We start from the raw sequence: 17,021 nt of genomic DNA, 5'->3' as shown, positions 1-17,021 counted from the left end.
TACGTGTTTAAAGGTTTAGCATTTGAAACCTTAGGCCCTTGGTGCAAAGAAGCCATCGATTTCATTAATGTCATCGGAAACCGACTTATCGCGGAATCAGGCGATTCAAAATCAAAGAAATTCCTTTTCGAGAGGGTTTCCCTTGCCATTCAACGTGGAAACGCTGCAAGCATTCGGGGCACTTTTCCAGATTCCGCAATATTATCGGAAATTTTTGTATTATAAAACAAAAATGTTTATGTAATTATGTTATATTTTAGTTTAATTATTAATTAATTATAACAAAATTAATAATTTTGTTATAAAATTTTATGTCCGGTCGAAGTTTTGAATTTTATAATAATTTAGGTAGATTCAATTCTAAAATAACGACACAAAAATCAGGAAGGTGGAATAAGCCAGTTATTGTCATTGCTGTAGTAACGTATATTCGAAAAAATTGTAATGTCAAAATGTGTAATTAGTGTGTGTACACCAGAGATATGGAGTTGTGCACTTGTCAACTAAAAATTTGTTCTCATGTGTAGTGCCTTCGTTTTGTGTTACCATAAAATACCTTCAGAAAGGGATGAGAGAGGCCGTATTCAAAAACAAAGATCGGAACGACGACAAGCTTGGATTCAAGAACTACATCGAAAAGGACTTGACAGATGGCAAGTTAAAGTATCTTAAAATTTGTTCTGATCATTTTATAACTGTAAGTCCAGAAATCTCGTCTGTTATCAGGCCGGTATTGTTCAGAACACAGGTTTCACGTTTACAACATAACCTTGCCGGTTTGTTTATCCTAATAGCTGATAAAAGGGGTGGGGATATGGAACTGATCTGTTGTAACAGTTGCAAATGACTCATTTCTCGCTAAGTGATATAGCTGACTCAAGTTGCAAAAAACCACTTGTCATTTGCAACCGCATTTTTTTCATATTTTTGAACCAAATAAAGGCACAAAGGGATCAGAAAATCATAGTTTGGATTGAATATTTTCCATAGAAGTACAGTTTTAAAGTAATTTCAAATGACTAGTGCTATAAAAGTGCTGTTGCAAAGGCAGAGTGGTTTTTTGCAACTTGAGTCAACTACAGTATGAGTCAATTGTGGGGTATTTCTGAAATGGTCTTTGATGCAACCAAAAATACTAATTCCAGCATTCACTAGATCTGTAATTAAAAAAAAAATAAAACATTAATCCATGATTGCATTGCTTTGAGAATTGTCAATTTTGTCTTGACAGTTTTGCTAAAACTTGGTTATGAACTCATGACTCAAACAATGAGAAAGTGGACATAGTTTCTCATGTACGAGGTACCTATGTCGTAAAAATGCCATGGTCGCTGCAGATCTGTATCTATAGAAGTATCCAAATTGCAGGCACATTTTTATTTATTTAAATTTTGAACAAAATGAGTTAGCCCTTATTGTTGGAACAGTTGGATGTGAATAAATGAACAAGACAACAACGTAATGTGGTTCTAGCAGCCCCTGTACTTACGATTGATGAACTCAAAGAATTCGTGATGAGTGCATGGTCATAACGCCAGAGACATTACACAACGTTCAAAGGTCCTTTTTAAACAGGGTTGACGCGTGTTTACTCTAAAATGTATTGCATGTTGAACAATTTTTACGTTAGTTTTCTTTTTACGTTGTCATTTTGCTGATTAAATTTCCTACATTGTCATTTTGACGTTTGTAGCCAAAAACGCAATTTTGATTCAATTTATTATTTATATTAAACACAGTATCAAGTAGTAAGTGGAATTAGTATTTTTGGTTGCATCTAAGAAAATTTCAGAAATACCTCACAATTGACTCATCCTGTATAGATGATTTTTCGTTTCACAATCAATTTTGGTTACTGGCGGCATATTTATTTGGATTTAATCTCTCAATTTAAAGTAACCAACCTTAGCCACAGTGGCGGCCCTGGGGTAGAGCGAAAGGAGCTCTAGGCGCCAGGTAGGAAGGGGCGCCAAAATCCAATTTTTGAAAATGTTTGTATTTTATTACCAGAAACTGAATTATAATTGATTCGAAGTTGTCGACTAAAGGGCGCCGAAAGACAATCTCGCTCTATCCTGATAAAGGGCTAGGGCCGCCGCTGCTTAGCCATTCAAAATAACTTTTGAAAATTCTAGTTACACACAACATGAAAAACGTTATTTCCCTAAAAGTTCGAATTCTAGGGAGTAATTTATCTTTGACACGAGAGTACCCAGAACTGCCTTACAAATATGTATGTTTCACTTCAATTAAAATTTTACGATTATTGTTCCTAATGCGTCAATTGTTTAAAAAATGTAATAACCTCGGAGCAGTGTTCGGTTGAATTATAACCTAAAATACATTTATTATGACAAATCACAACACTGCCAACTAAAATGTCAGATTTTTATAGATAAAGTCTGTCTCAATTCTAAATTTCCACCAACACTGCATTCTACGTCGGAAATACAACCGGCAACACTGTTTGGTGAAAAATGCGTCAGATTGTATTTGTTAGGTTATCTGGCAATTTCCATTTTTACAACTCAAAATTTTAGAATAAAGGAAAAGAACAAAAAATTTTTTTTTAATGCAGCAAGTAAGTAGGTAGAAAATCAAATTCTAAAAGCAAAATAAACTTATGAACTAATTTTAATGTTTTCGAATCATGTTTATAAAATAATTATATTGCCAACTTTGGTTATAAGAATCCCCAATTTGGAAATATTTTTGTTTTGCCAACATAATTCAACAGGTGGTGGAAATTTAGAATTGAGACAAACTATAGTTCGAATTTGAAACAATTGTGAATGGTATATAAAGTCTGTCTCAATTCTAAATTTCCACCAACACTGCATTCTACGTTGGAAATACAACCGGCAACACTGTTTGGTGAAAAATGCGTCAGATTGTATTTGTTAGGTTACCTGTCAATTTCCGTTTTTACAACTGAAAATTTTAAAATAAAGGAAAAGAACGAGGACCTTTTTTAAAATGCAGCAAGTAGGTAAGTAGGTAGAAAATCAAATTCTAAAAGCAAAATAAACTTGTGAACTAATTTTAATGTTTTTGAATAATATTTGTGAAATAATTATATTGCCAACTTTGGTTATTAAGAATCCTCAATTGAGAAATATTTTTATTTTGCCAACATAATTCAACAGGTGGTGGAAATTTAGAATTGAGACAAACTATACATAGTTTGAGTTGCAAATAAATATTTTTCCTGACTAAATGAAACCTCGAGTGTAATTCGGCGAGACAATACAAATTTAAATTTTTTATTTGGTATTAAAGGTATTAGATGCATAGCAACTAAAGGTATAAGTTACCTGAAAGTTTTTGCCGGATAAAATTTAGGGCAAACTTTTATCCGCTGTCAAAGTGACAAAATCACAGCGCCTTACGAAATTTTTTATACATGAATTAAATTGTCATACCGGGTGCAGAATTGGTTTACGAGACATACGATTTTACATGTAAAAATAAAGAGTTTCAATTATTGGCTCCCCTAATAATTTTATGCCAAAATAGTTAAAATGAAAGTTAGAGAGAATTAAAAATACTGTCTAATTCCACTCTTTGTTTTCTTCTAACATCTTGTGGTACTGAAAGAAAAGCAAGAAAGGAGTTAACACAAAAATACTAAAAAGTAGCACTAGCCATGAAATTTGACTGTATTTGTCGGATGGTTTCTCTATTATTTAATTGTCTTTTAATTTGCCCTTCAAATGAATTCGTACAGGACTACAGGATAAATGAAAAGGTATCTTCCATTAAATGCTCAAACTTCTCTACAATTCTTCCAATTGTTTCTGTGGCAGGAATTGATCGGTCTGGGAAACCTGAAGCAAATGTTGCTTGGAAGTTGCTTAAAAAAGATCCTCCATAATAACATTTAAAGAAAGAAATACAATTTCATGCTTAGTAGTACTTTTTACTGTTTTTGTGTCAACTTCTTTCTTGCCTTTCTTTCAGTACCACAAGATGTTAGAAAAAAAGTAAGACTGAAATTAGACATTAATTTTAATTCTCTCCAACTTTCATTTTAACTACATATTTTGCCGTAAAATTATTAGGGGAGCCAATGAAAAATCCTATGTCTCGTAAATCAATTCTACACCCGGTATATAATATACCAAGGGACAGATATATTGCCGGAAATTTTTTTCGAGCAGTCCTGACACACGAGTGTTTGTAGCAAGAAAATTACACGAGGGCGCCAGCCCGAGGGTAATTTTGAGTGACAAACACGAGTGTTGGACTGCAAGAAATTTTTTTTGGCGATATACAGGCTGTCCCAGAACTCGCGGATCAAACTTAGAGTGCGTTTTCCGTGGTAATAACTGAAAGCAATAGCGTTTAAAAAAAAGTACAGGGTACAATCGATTATTTGTAATGAATAATTAAAGTTGACCAATCAGAAGGACGCTGTTAACCCGTTAAGTACCGGTACCATAAAGAATTATGTATTAGTCCAAAAAAACATTGAACCATACTTTATCGACACTAATGAATGGTTCTATACCAAACATAAAAAAAAAATGTTTACCAGTATTTTTTTTTAAGTGTCCTATAAATAGGACACCGGGTCTATGGATGCAAGCAAGAGAAAGAATAATACAAAAAAAGTACGCATTTTTATACAGGGTGGTCCCGATATAACCTGCCAAAAAAATTCTGGGTCATTAGAAGGATCTAACAAGTCCAAAAAACCCATTTTCATTACGTCCAAAATTATGGGGATAAATTAACCCCTATCTACACCCATTCGACGCTGCTGACTACAAAAATACGTACCTACTCAGGAATTCATTGTTGGTGTTTGTAAGGATGACAGTATCTAAGCAACATAGGTGCCTGAATCGTTTATGACAAATCTCAAATCTGACAAACTAAATCAAATTAATGACATTTATTGAAAACGCTGTACACTGTGTGCGTTAATTCACCAGCTTATTTAGGTACAAAAGCTGATTTTGTAGACTGAGATGAATGAGTAATAAATAGTGTTCCTCAATGTGTAAATAAATGTAGAGGTAAAGTGTGCAAAATTGCGGAAGAACTGTGTAATAAGAGTATCGTCTTAATTGTGGTTAAATAGCCAAAACAATGTATTGAATAAATTTATTTACACTTTACATATTCGTACTTTCAACTCTTAATTAAGAATATCTACTAACTAATGAAAGGTAAACTAGACTAGAAACATTATTTTATAATAAATGTTCTGTGTGCCTTCCATTGGCATTTAAGCACATTTGAGTACGCCGGTACCAATTTTCATAAACAGAATTCAGCATTTCTGGGTTTTTACGAATCTGGTTCGCGGCATCTGTTACGCGTTTCTGGAGTTGCCCTTTTGTATTTATTTCAACTTCATATACCAAATCTTTCGTATGGCCCCAGAAATTAAAATCCATAGGGGTTAAATGGAGGATCGGGGACGCCATCGTATTGGAATCAGTCAGAACCAACCTCATAGTACAACGGGACGGAAAGACTCCTTCAGGAAAACGCTCGCCGTATGGTCGTCTTGCCGGTCTTGAATTACCACGTGTTTCGCCATAGAGTAAATGCAAATCGGCGTATTCTTGTTTTGTGAATTTCATAACTTTTTGAAGGATTCGCAAATTTAAAATTAAACTTGACAAATGTCATAGGTGTTACAGGTACCGTTGCTAAAGAAATTGCAGCTAAGTAACCAGAATTACCTTTTTAAAACCGATTAACTCATTAGCGTACAGCAAATTTTGACTAAATTTTCAATTATTTTTATCTCGAAAACGAAAAGACTTTTATTAGAAACATTTTTTTTGTGTATGAGTTCTACCCATCGTAACCTATTACTGGATTTCTTTTGGCAGGTTATATCGGGACCACCCTGTATATTTGAAAATTATACAAAAATTAATTTGTGTGATATGGCTGGAAGCACTCAACACATAATGTAACGTCGCACTTACTGCAAAATGTTAATGGTTTTTTATTGCAGTCTTTATATTGACATCTTCCTTGGTTACTCCGACGATTGATCCAATGATTTTTTTGATCATAACGAATGTCAGGAACCACTCCTGCAACGTGGGTCTTCCGTTTTGTTTGGTTGAATTTTTTTTTTCAAATATGATAGAGCCACTGCTCTTCTAAAGTCTAAACAATTGATGGCCTGGGAGCCATGCATAGCTCTATACAATATCCAGGCATTAGTGAGGGCCATGTCTACAATGCGGGTAAATATTGGCCAGTACCATCTTTTTCCCCGAATTTGAATTGTATATTTTCCTATAATTGATTTCATATAAATGTTCATCAAGTGAGCTGTGCATTTGTAAAAGCACCTTTAGTTTAATTACATTACAAAAGTCACATTTATGAAGGTCATGTCCAATAAATCTTTACTTGGTAAAAATACAAAGACAAAAACAAATAAGGATTACTTTAATTTAATCAGTAAAAAGACGTAACATTGCTTTTGAAATCAGCAATGTTAAAATTGACAAAAACTGAAAAATTAGTCAAATCAGGTTCGCGCAGAGCAAGCAAATTTGAAAGTCAAAGTCACTAGCTTTAGCTTTAACACCAACAGAAAATCAGATTTTCATGGCTTGCTTAGATGCACATTTATATGAAATTGAGTATACTAACCAATCTTGACGGTCAACACCTCCCATATGCTAATTATAGGATTTTATGAGATTTGGCTGTGGTACCGCTAGTTTCTCTTTTTGCGCACTACTCCAGCGTGTAGCTCTTCCGAGTGGCTCAATATCGTCATGATTCGTACCCATAATGACGCACTTATTATCATTCCATTTTACAAGTAAAATCTGTCCTTCATCATCAAATCTATAATCATAAGTCCCTCGTGGTTCTTTTTGTAACTCTTTTGTTGGTCTGTACGATTTTCTCTCATTGTCCCAGTTGCTCTAAATCCCAAATGTTTTAAATGAATTAAAAGGTCACGATTGGTGAAAAAGTTGTCAAAATATATTACCTGATCGTTGGGAACTTCAACACATTCCAATAGATTGATCACGACCTTAGATCCCAAATTCAGTCCGGCAGTGTTGTTCGACTCGCTTTTTCCTGTATACACAGAGAAATTGAAACAGTACCCACTAGAGGCACAGAGGGTCCAAAATTTGTAGCCAAATCGGATCGGTTTGCCACGTATAAATTACTTCAATCTGTTGTGTCCGTAATACTTAACAATCATTTCATCAATGGAAAGGTTTGTTGAAAAAACACCCCATTGCTGGAAGTTTTTGTTAACTTTCTCAATAAGTGGACAAACCTTATAACATTTATCACTTGGATCGAGTTCATCATTATTTGCAAAGTGCAATACCGATTTCAATTTTAGGTATCTGTTTCTTGACATGGCATTTTGTACTATTGGCACGCCAACGTCATCAGCAGTAGACCAGTACAATTTCTCGGAAGGGACAGAATGGTATCCCAATAATAGCAATATACCAATAAAGCTCTTCAGCTCCTCAATTTGAATATCAAAATTTAAATCATTTTTGACATTTCTTGCATAACGGATAGTTTCTAAACGTATATGTTGGTAGAAATCTTAATTCAAAATTTTTTCAAATAACTGAAGCGGTGTAAGTGTTCCGAGATTTTCAGTCAATTTCTTTATTTTATTTTCTTCACTTTCAGTTGGGTGTAGGACATTCTTATAAGTAGGTTGCGTCTTCTTCCATTTGGCAGCAATGTCTGCTAGTTTCCTTTTCTGTGCTTTTTTACCTCCGCTAGTACCAGCAACTCCAACATTATCAGCGGGCACGGTTTCCTCGACGTCAACTTCAAGGGGTTCTAAGTTTTCAATATGGAGTTCCAAAGTACCGGGAATATCATTCACTTCGGCTAGACCCATATTTTCATCGTGACCGTCATCTTCGTCGCTCACTTGGTTAGGTTCAGGTGGTATAACAACGACGTCTACAGAGTCTACATTTTCCATGCCATCCCAAAATTCGTCTCATTCAAATTCCGCCTCCAAATCGGCAATGGATAGAAACTTCTTTGATGTCATCTACATATACAGGATCTCCCAGAACTGGCGGACCAAAATAACACGGTGAAATCATTATCTTCTGGCAATAATAGAAAAAATATTTTAAAAAATCCATCCTCATTGGATTTTAAAATAAGAACGATTTTAATTGACCAATCGCGTGTAGATATAAAATTACCTTAAAAAATTATATTGGTAACTATCGAAACAAATTTGATTGTTGCAAAGACATTATAATTGAATATTATGTCATAATAAATTTTATTTTTCACTTTAGTATAATTGCATGATAACTCCTAGGATACGAAATACGTAAACATGTCCATAACAACCGGGGAATAAAACAGGGCGTAATAAGAATAAGCGGGCGTAATGAATTCATAACGCCCTCATCAATTCATAATTGTAAAGATGCCAATTTTTTTTTTTTTTTTAAGAACACGTATAGTGAAAAATAAAATCTTGTATGCACCACGGCGTCACCGAATGATTACGCCCATCGAACGATATCCATCTCTCGGGCTAAAGCCCTCGAGCTGGATTCATCGTTCTCCGGGCGTAATCATCGTTGTAACGCCCTTGGTGCATAAATAGCTAATTTCTGACAATTCTGACAAGTCATTAAAAACGCGTAATGTTTACCGCTTCAGAATATTTTGATATGCTTGTCTTATATGGACAGTGTGATGAGAGTGCACAGTTGCTCCTCAGGAGTACGCAGTTCGTTTTCCCAATAGGGAGCACCCTAGCAGAAATACTATAACCTGAAAAATACCCTAAAAACGTCCGTTATTGCACAAACAATGCGGATACCCAACAATGCATATGCATCATTTGAAATGTATCCATAGTTACAAATAAAGCAGGAAAACTAATTAATAGGTAACTTAACATCAACAACAGCATTGGTCAGTTTAAATTGCTTCTTTCCTAATTACTATTTAAGATAGATTTTTTTGAACATTTTTCCTATTATTCCCAGAAGATGATGAATTCACCGTATTATTTTGGTCCATCGTATAGCAAAATGATGATCATTTTATAAACGATGTTTACTTACTGTGACCAATTATTGCTGAATACTATATGTAGCAACTAACACAAACTAATAACACACAACTTTGAAAATTGGGATAAATATCAATTTATGACAAGCAGCAAATTGACAAACAAAACGTACCTATCCTGATTTGCAATTGTTACAGACTGACGGTTGAGTATCCCCCCATTCGATGCAGCGGAATTTATCAAACAAGAATCCGCGCCAATTCGCGTATAGTTTGTCCAGCGAGAGATTGGTTGACATAAAAATCACTAAATTCTACGCAGAGAAAGTATTGGGTGATTCAAAATGATTGTGGCCAAGTATGGCAACTATGTACGAAAATGTATGTGACAACTGTGTGAATTGGGTAGAGTTGACATTTGTATGACATTTCATAAGCGTGCATTTGATTTTTTCAATTCCATTACACACATTGATTTGACAACTTACAAAATTGCGCGACTATGAACTGTCAAGGAAATGTCAACTCTACCCTACCCACACAGTTGCCACATAAATTTTCGTACATATTTGCCATACTTGGCCACAATCATTTTGAATCACCCAATAGTACCTAGCGCGAGTAAAATTTGAAATACAGGGTGGTCCCGATATAACCTGCCAGAAGAAATCCAGTAATAGGTGACGATGAGTTAATGAGTTAATCCAAGGCGGTCTCTATTTTTCTAAAATAGAGACCGCCTTGGTTAATCGCTTTTAAAAAGGTAATTCTGGTTACTTGGCTGCAATTTGTTTAGCAACGGTACCTGTAATACCTATGACATTTGTCAAGTTTAATTTTAAATTTGCGAAACCTTCAAAAAGTTATGAAATTCACAAAACAAGAATACGCCGATTGGTATTTACTCTATATAGCGAAACACGTGGTAATTCAAGACCGGCAAAGCGACCATACGGCGAGCGTTTTCCTGAAGGAGTCCTTCCGTCCCGTTGTACTTTTGTGGAGCTACATCTGCATTTATGTGAGGTTGGTTCTGACTGATGCCAATACGATAGCGTCCCCGATCCTCAATTTAACCCCTCTGGATTTAAATTTTTGGGGCCACACGAAAGATTTGGTATACGAAGTTGAAATAAATACAAAAGGCCAACTCCAGAAACGCGTAACAGTCGCCGCGAGCCAGATTCGTAAAAAACCCAGAAATGCTGAATTCTGTTTATGAAAATTGGTACCGGCGCGGCGTACTCAAATGTGCTTAAATGCCAACGGAAGGCACACAGAACATTTATTATAAAATAATTTTTCTAGTCTAGTTTACCTTTCATTAGTTAGTAGATATTCTCAGTTAGAGTTGAAAGTACGAATATGTAAAGTGTAAATAAATTTATTCAATACATTATTTTGGCTATTTAACCACAATTAAGACGATACTTTTATTGCACACACTACCTCTACATTTATTTACACATTGAGGAACACCACTTTATTTATTACTCATTCATCTCAGTCTACAAAATCAGCTTTTGTACCTAAATAAGCTGGTGAATTAACGCACACAGTGTACAGCGTTTTCAATAAATGTCATTGATTTGATTTAGTTGTCAGATTTGAGATTTGTCATAAACGATTCAGGTACCTACCTATGTTGCTTAGATACTGTCATCCTTACAAACACCAACAATTAATTCCTGAGTAGGTACGTATTTTTGTGGTCAGCAGCGTCGAATGGGTGTGGATAGGGGTTAATTTATCCCCATTATTTTGGACCTAATGAAAAGGGGTTTTTTGGACTTGTTAGATCCTTCTAATGACCCAGAATTTTTTTGGCAGGTTATATCGGGACCACTCTGTATATCCTTCAAGCAGTAACATTTTGTGCCCTGAAATTATGCTCTAATTAATGAAGTACCTTAACGAATAAGAGATAAAATGAATGAAAATATTACAGTTGCAGTATTTTACACGAAGACGTGTACTCTTGATAACTACTTGCGTCAAGAATATTTAAAAGTAAAACCTAAACTAACAAGATCATTTATATATCAATTTTATATCAATGCGGAATCAAACGACTTAATTTTGCTGGTCGTGAAATGTCAACGAAATTGTTGGGTTCAAAATAGCGGAAGATCAGTTCGTGAAGCAAAATATGGGGAACTTTTCAGGGGGCTAGGAGTTAAAATAAAACAATTCCTTGGGTTGAAGGACACCTGTATTTAATTTTTCAAATAAATAAAATCAAATACGTTCTTGTTTTCACCTGCAGTAACTGGTTAATTTCAAATTAAATTTCTGACTTACACAAAATTATGGACAGTTTTCTGACTTACACAAAATTATGGACAGTGCTGCTTGAGTATCCTTAAGACATAATACGTAATATAAACATAAAACAAAAATGGACAACGAGATCGTCAAGGTTAATTTAAATTAAATCCTGAGACTTCCTGCAGACGTTTGCCTGAATGACCGACTATCGTGCGCCAGTTCGAATTCAATTTGACTTATTAAAATATATTCTAGAATATTAACTTTACTTATTGAATAAACATCAGAAGAGCCTGTGACGGTAGAAGATTCTGAAGATTTTAAACAAGAAATATTTCATTGAAAAAAACTAGCTTTACAGTACACAACCCTTGTCTTACGGCTCTGCACCATATCATTGAGTACAAGATGAACTTCTTGCTTAATATTGCAATGCAAGTCTGCTGTAACTCTTCTGGGGCGCTGCCTCATCAACTTTCTTGATGATGTTTTAGTTGGACCATCTTTACACTTTGACACTGTGTTTTTGCTAACTCCTGAGCATCTCGCACTGACCTTTAAGAAAAATAATTTTAACCCTTGACTAATCTGACCTAATCAATGATGATGTCAATAAAATTATGATATAATACTATTTTGTGTTATAAGGTATGAAAAGCAACCTCCAGTGGACTTTCAGTTGTAAGTTTTTCATTTATGAAAAATGAATAAGCACTTGCATCATCCTCTGAGCTGCTGGGTTGCCAGCTACAGTCAAATAGCTTCGGGTTGTCTACAAAACAGTTTTAAAGCAATGTAATTAAATTAAAAATATTATCTTCATACCTTTGCATCAGTCTAGATATTGTTCGTGATATCACTAAAGGGATTCATGTTTATAAATAGAAATGTCACTTAAAAAAGGCACTCGAAGGTAAACAATAGGGAACTTATAAAACAGAAACAAACTAAAACAACAAACTAACTAATCTTAAAAACTTTGGAAGTTTAAACACCACAAAAAAAAAATAGTTAAGCAAGAAATAACGAACAAAACACACATTACTCGGAAGTTAACAATACAGAACTTAGTCAATACAAACAAACTTATCCCAGATAATTAAGAAGTTTTAAACACAACAAAATACCTCACTTGAAGACGAAAGAGCAAATAAGCCACACACGATGTTGACGATTCAAAATGACAGCGGCAACGACAACAGCTGAAATTTGACACTTTGCTGTGACAGCATAAATTGGCGTAGGATTACAATGCCCGCGAAATTATTTCAAAGGTACCACCACAATAATTTATTTTATTAAATTTTTTTGTATTGTATTCTAGTGCATTTTGTAGTGTTGGGTTACAAGCCTACAATTTAAACTCTCCCAATCTCTCGCTGGACGGAGTTTACCTAATTACATCAGTTTGCCGCCCAGGGTGCCAGTGTCCTATATATTGGGTGATTCAAAATGATTGTGGCCAAGTATGGCAACTATGTACGAAAACTTATGTGGCAACTGTGTGGGTGGGGCAGAGTTGACATTTGTATGACATTTCATAAGCGTGCATTTGATTTTTTTATACCATTTTATACATTTATTTGACAGTTTTCAAAATTACGCGACTATGAACTGTCAAAGAAATGTCAACTTTATCCTACCCACAAAGTTGCCACATAAATTTTCGTACATAGTTGCCATACTTGGCCACAATCATTTTGAATCACTCAATATACAGGGTGTGGCACAACTCACGCCCCAGAGGAAACTGACTTGTGCCGACAGCAATAACATTACTGGAAAGACTGATTTAGAGATGGGACTAAAACATCGATGTTGCAAAATCATTCGATCTTCTGTTGTAACATCGATTTTTTTTATCGATGTTTTCTTAATTCGATGTATCTCTAAAAATCGATGTTCAATATTTCGATGTTGACTGAGTAATGAGCGAATTTTAGTTTTGAAGGTTGGTATTGGTTGGTATTGGCAATGTGCGTTTTCAGCAAGTTTGTTCTTGTTCCATCCAGTTCCATCACGCAGGAGCAGCTAAATCACAAGTGTGCGCGCAGGCGCCTTTGGCTTTAATGATATACCAACGGCGCTAAATTTGGAGGAATTACTACGTAGGTATGTAGTATTATAATTATATTGTTCAACGTGTGACGAAAATAATATATTTAAACGAAGAGAACAGTTGAATGTTAATTGATATATTTATACTTTTTGAACGATCTCGATTACGAGTATACCGTATAACAAATTAAAAAAAAAGTAAACAAACACTTTAATTTTGAATAAAATTAAAAATAACAAAATGTTCCAACCAGATCATATTATTTAATTTGAGTAGTTATAAATCGTCAAGATATTATACGGGATTGAATGAAAATTAATCAAGTAATTTTCGTCAGTAGAGACGAAATTTTACGTTATGGGATTTTCTTTTACTGGTGACGAAAGTCAGGTTTTCGTTGGCTACCGAAATAGTTATTCCTAAAAACAGTCCGTAGAAAAAAAATTAAGCAACCCGCCGATTATAAAAGGCGACCCCTTTAAGCGTAATTAATGATTTAGCGACTTGGCGGGATTTTAAGTGCCAATTCATTAGTTTTTTCTAAGTGGCGAAAAAGCCAAAGGCGCCTGCGCGCACACTTGTGATTTAGCTGCACCTCCATCACGCATCGTATTTTATGTGTCTTGCTGCATTTTTGTTTTGCACAATTACATATCATATTCATAACCCTGGTTTCAAGTAAGTTTAAAATTGATTATGTGAATTAGTAGTAGTGTTGTACGGTGCGATCAATTAAAAAATAAATCGAGTCTGCGTGTTACCTATGGCAACCCATGCTATAGCATAGCCTCCAAAGCAAACTCGATTTATTTTTTAAATGATCGCTCGGTAGTTGGTTATTAAATAGAGCAAATAATGTAACAATACAAGGTAATTGTTCACTTTAACTACTTCTGGAATTTTCCCGTTTTTTCTGGCTAGACACCTTCAGGGCGTCCTCCTAGATTGTTTCCTTCCATTCAAACCTTGTGCAAATGCCCTTTTTTTCTCTCTTGTTGTGTTTCAAGGTCGCGCCAATGTCTTAGTATAACTAAAGGGTAAGGAAAATTCATTTGCACAAGGTTTGAATGGTGGGAAACGATCTAGGAGGACGCCCTGAGGCTGTCTAGCCAGAAAAAACGCGAAAATTCCAGAAGTAGTTCAAGTGAACAATTACCCAATACAAAATAAAAATGTAGCATATAATTTTCATTTTTTCAGATTATTATAAAAATGCCGAGACCGAGACGTAGTTCTGCCTGGAAATATTTCCGCAAACAAGATAACGGGTTTGCTGTTTGCAAATTTTGTGGAAAAAAGGTAAAAACCTCCGGTAATACAAGCAATTTACTCTGTCATGTTGAGCGAGTTCATAAGCATCATTTGGAAGTAGAACGAGAACCAGAAATTGTTCCAGCATTGCCCCATGTTCAATCTCCTGTTTCAAGTGAACAGTCAACATCAACTCAATCAACCCCTCCCATCAGTTGTAAGAAGTGAAGGTGAAGATTGCAGTTTGGCCTCGACGTTGACGATTGGATCTTCTGGACAATTAAGTACCTGGACAGAAACTCCAAAGAGTTCCTCAAGCTTCAAAAGTTCATCTATTGTAAAAAGTTTTAAAGACATCATGTCCTTTAAAAGAGGAGGTGAAAAGGAAATTGAAATTAAAAATGCAATATTGTTCATGTTATGCAAGGAAAATTTACAAATTTCCTTGGTAGAAAGCACAGGCTTTAAGTATTTGATGCATAAAACTGCTCCTCTATATAAAGTGCCATGTCGGAAGACATTTTCAAAATTTTTAAATAGTAAATATGACGTTTTGAGACAATGTTTAAAAGACAAATTACAAAACATTCAAGTATTTAATATGACCACTGATATCTGGACAGAACCACACCAAACAAAGAGTTATTTAGGGGTAACACTTCATTATTTACAGGATACAGAAATGAAAAGTGTTACTGCAGGTGCGTATCCGTTGGAAGAAAGACATACATCAGGATATATATCAAAAAAGTTGGAAAATTGTTTAGTAGAATTGGGCTTACAAAAAACAAGTATAATGGGAGTTGTTACAGACAATGGGGCGAATGTAGTTAAAGCAGTTCATGAAACATTTTCAGAAGCTAAACATTTGCCATGTTTCGCCCACACTCTTAACCTTGTTGCTGAAAATTCCTTTAAAGGTGCCCCAGAAATAGCAAATCTTACATCAAGAGTGAAAACTATAGTCACCTGGTTTAAGCAATCAGTATCTGCCACAGATTTGCTGCGCCAATTACAACTCCGAGTACGAGTGAATCTAACTTTTTGAAGTTAAAGCAACAGGTCCCAACGAGGTGGAACTCTACATTTTATATGGTGGAACAATTTTTGAAGTTACATAAATATGTTGGAGAAATTTTACTAAATGATCCAAAAGCACCTGTAATGTTAAATGGAGCTGAAACGGTCATTTTAAAAGAACTCAAGTTATTGCTGAAACCCTTAGAAGTATGTACAAAGGAAGTTTGTGCTGAAAAGCATGTCACTGTAAGTAAAATTATTCCATTGCATGAAAAAGGCAATTGAAAAAATTATACCTCAAGAAGCAAATGTGGCAAAATTTAAAGAATCTTTGCTGGCACAAATAGCAAGAAGGTTTGGATTAACATAAAAAGTAGACAAATTGGCTATCGCCACTTTACTAGATCCAAGATTTAAAAAAATACATTTCGAAGATTATCTTGCGGTGGGTCACGCTGTGAATTCAATTAAGAAAATAGTAAAAGAAAGAGCAATTGGGATATCTGAATTTCAAGAACAAGTTAACATAACGGATAAACAATTGGAAACAGAAAATGAAGAAGATTGTACAGAAAATATTTGGGGTTATCACAATTCATTAGTGCATGATTTCAGTACACAAACGAATAAAACAGAAAAAGATGATATAGATATGATAATCAGTTCAGAAATAACACACTATTTTAACAGCTCTATTCATCCATTAAACCAGAACCCTTTTGAAGCTTGGAAGATTCTTAAGATATCTTATCCTCACCTACATAGTGTAGCTACGTAATATTTACAGCTCGTTGGTACATCAGTTCCAGCAGAGCGTTTATTTTCGAAAACAGGGGACATTTTGAATGAAAAACGATCCAGACTGAAGCCAGATACTCTAAACAAAATGACATTCTTAAATTCACTCGACCTTGAAGAATGGGATCTTTAATTGTTTTATATGCTTTGTATTTTTTTATTAAATATTCAATACATTCATCGATGTTTCATTACGATGTATCGAATATCGATACTTTCTTTAACGATAATCGAATAATCACAACATCGAATATTTTCATTTCGATGTTCCCATCTCTATTCAGTTGGTCAGGAGCTCACTCATAGACTCCGTCCACTGATAGATTGCACTTTTTTAAATATCCTTAGATAACAAAATTCCCAAACCATAACATTAAAATATTATCAAAGTATCGTAGATCGTGTTGGTAATACCTTGAAACATTCGCGCCACTGATTCTCATTGGTTCTTATAAATACCACGCGAAAAATAAATTATATGACATCTCAAATTTGAAACTGTCAGTGCTGTCAAGTGGTTTAAGCATTTAGATTTGCTTTAGAGCTATGTTTTGCGTTCCTCTGGTTTTAAAAGTTATTAGTTTTGATCGTGCTGCTGTTTTGATCT

Source organism: Tenebrio molitor, chromosome 2, assembly GCF_963966145.1.
Source record: "Tenebrio molitor chromosome 2, icTenMoli1.1, whole genome shotgun sequence".
NCBI classification, from domain to species: domain Eukaryota; kingdom Metazoa; phylum Arthropoda; class Insecta; order Coleoptera; family Tenebrionidae; genus Tenebrio; species Tenebrio molitor.
This window is presented reverse-complemented; position numbering follows the sequence as displayed.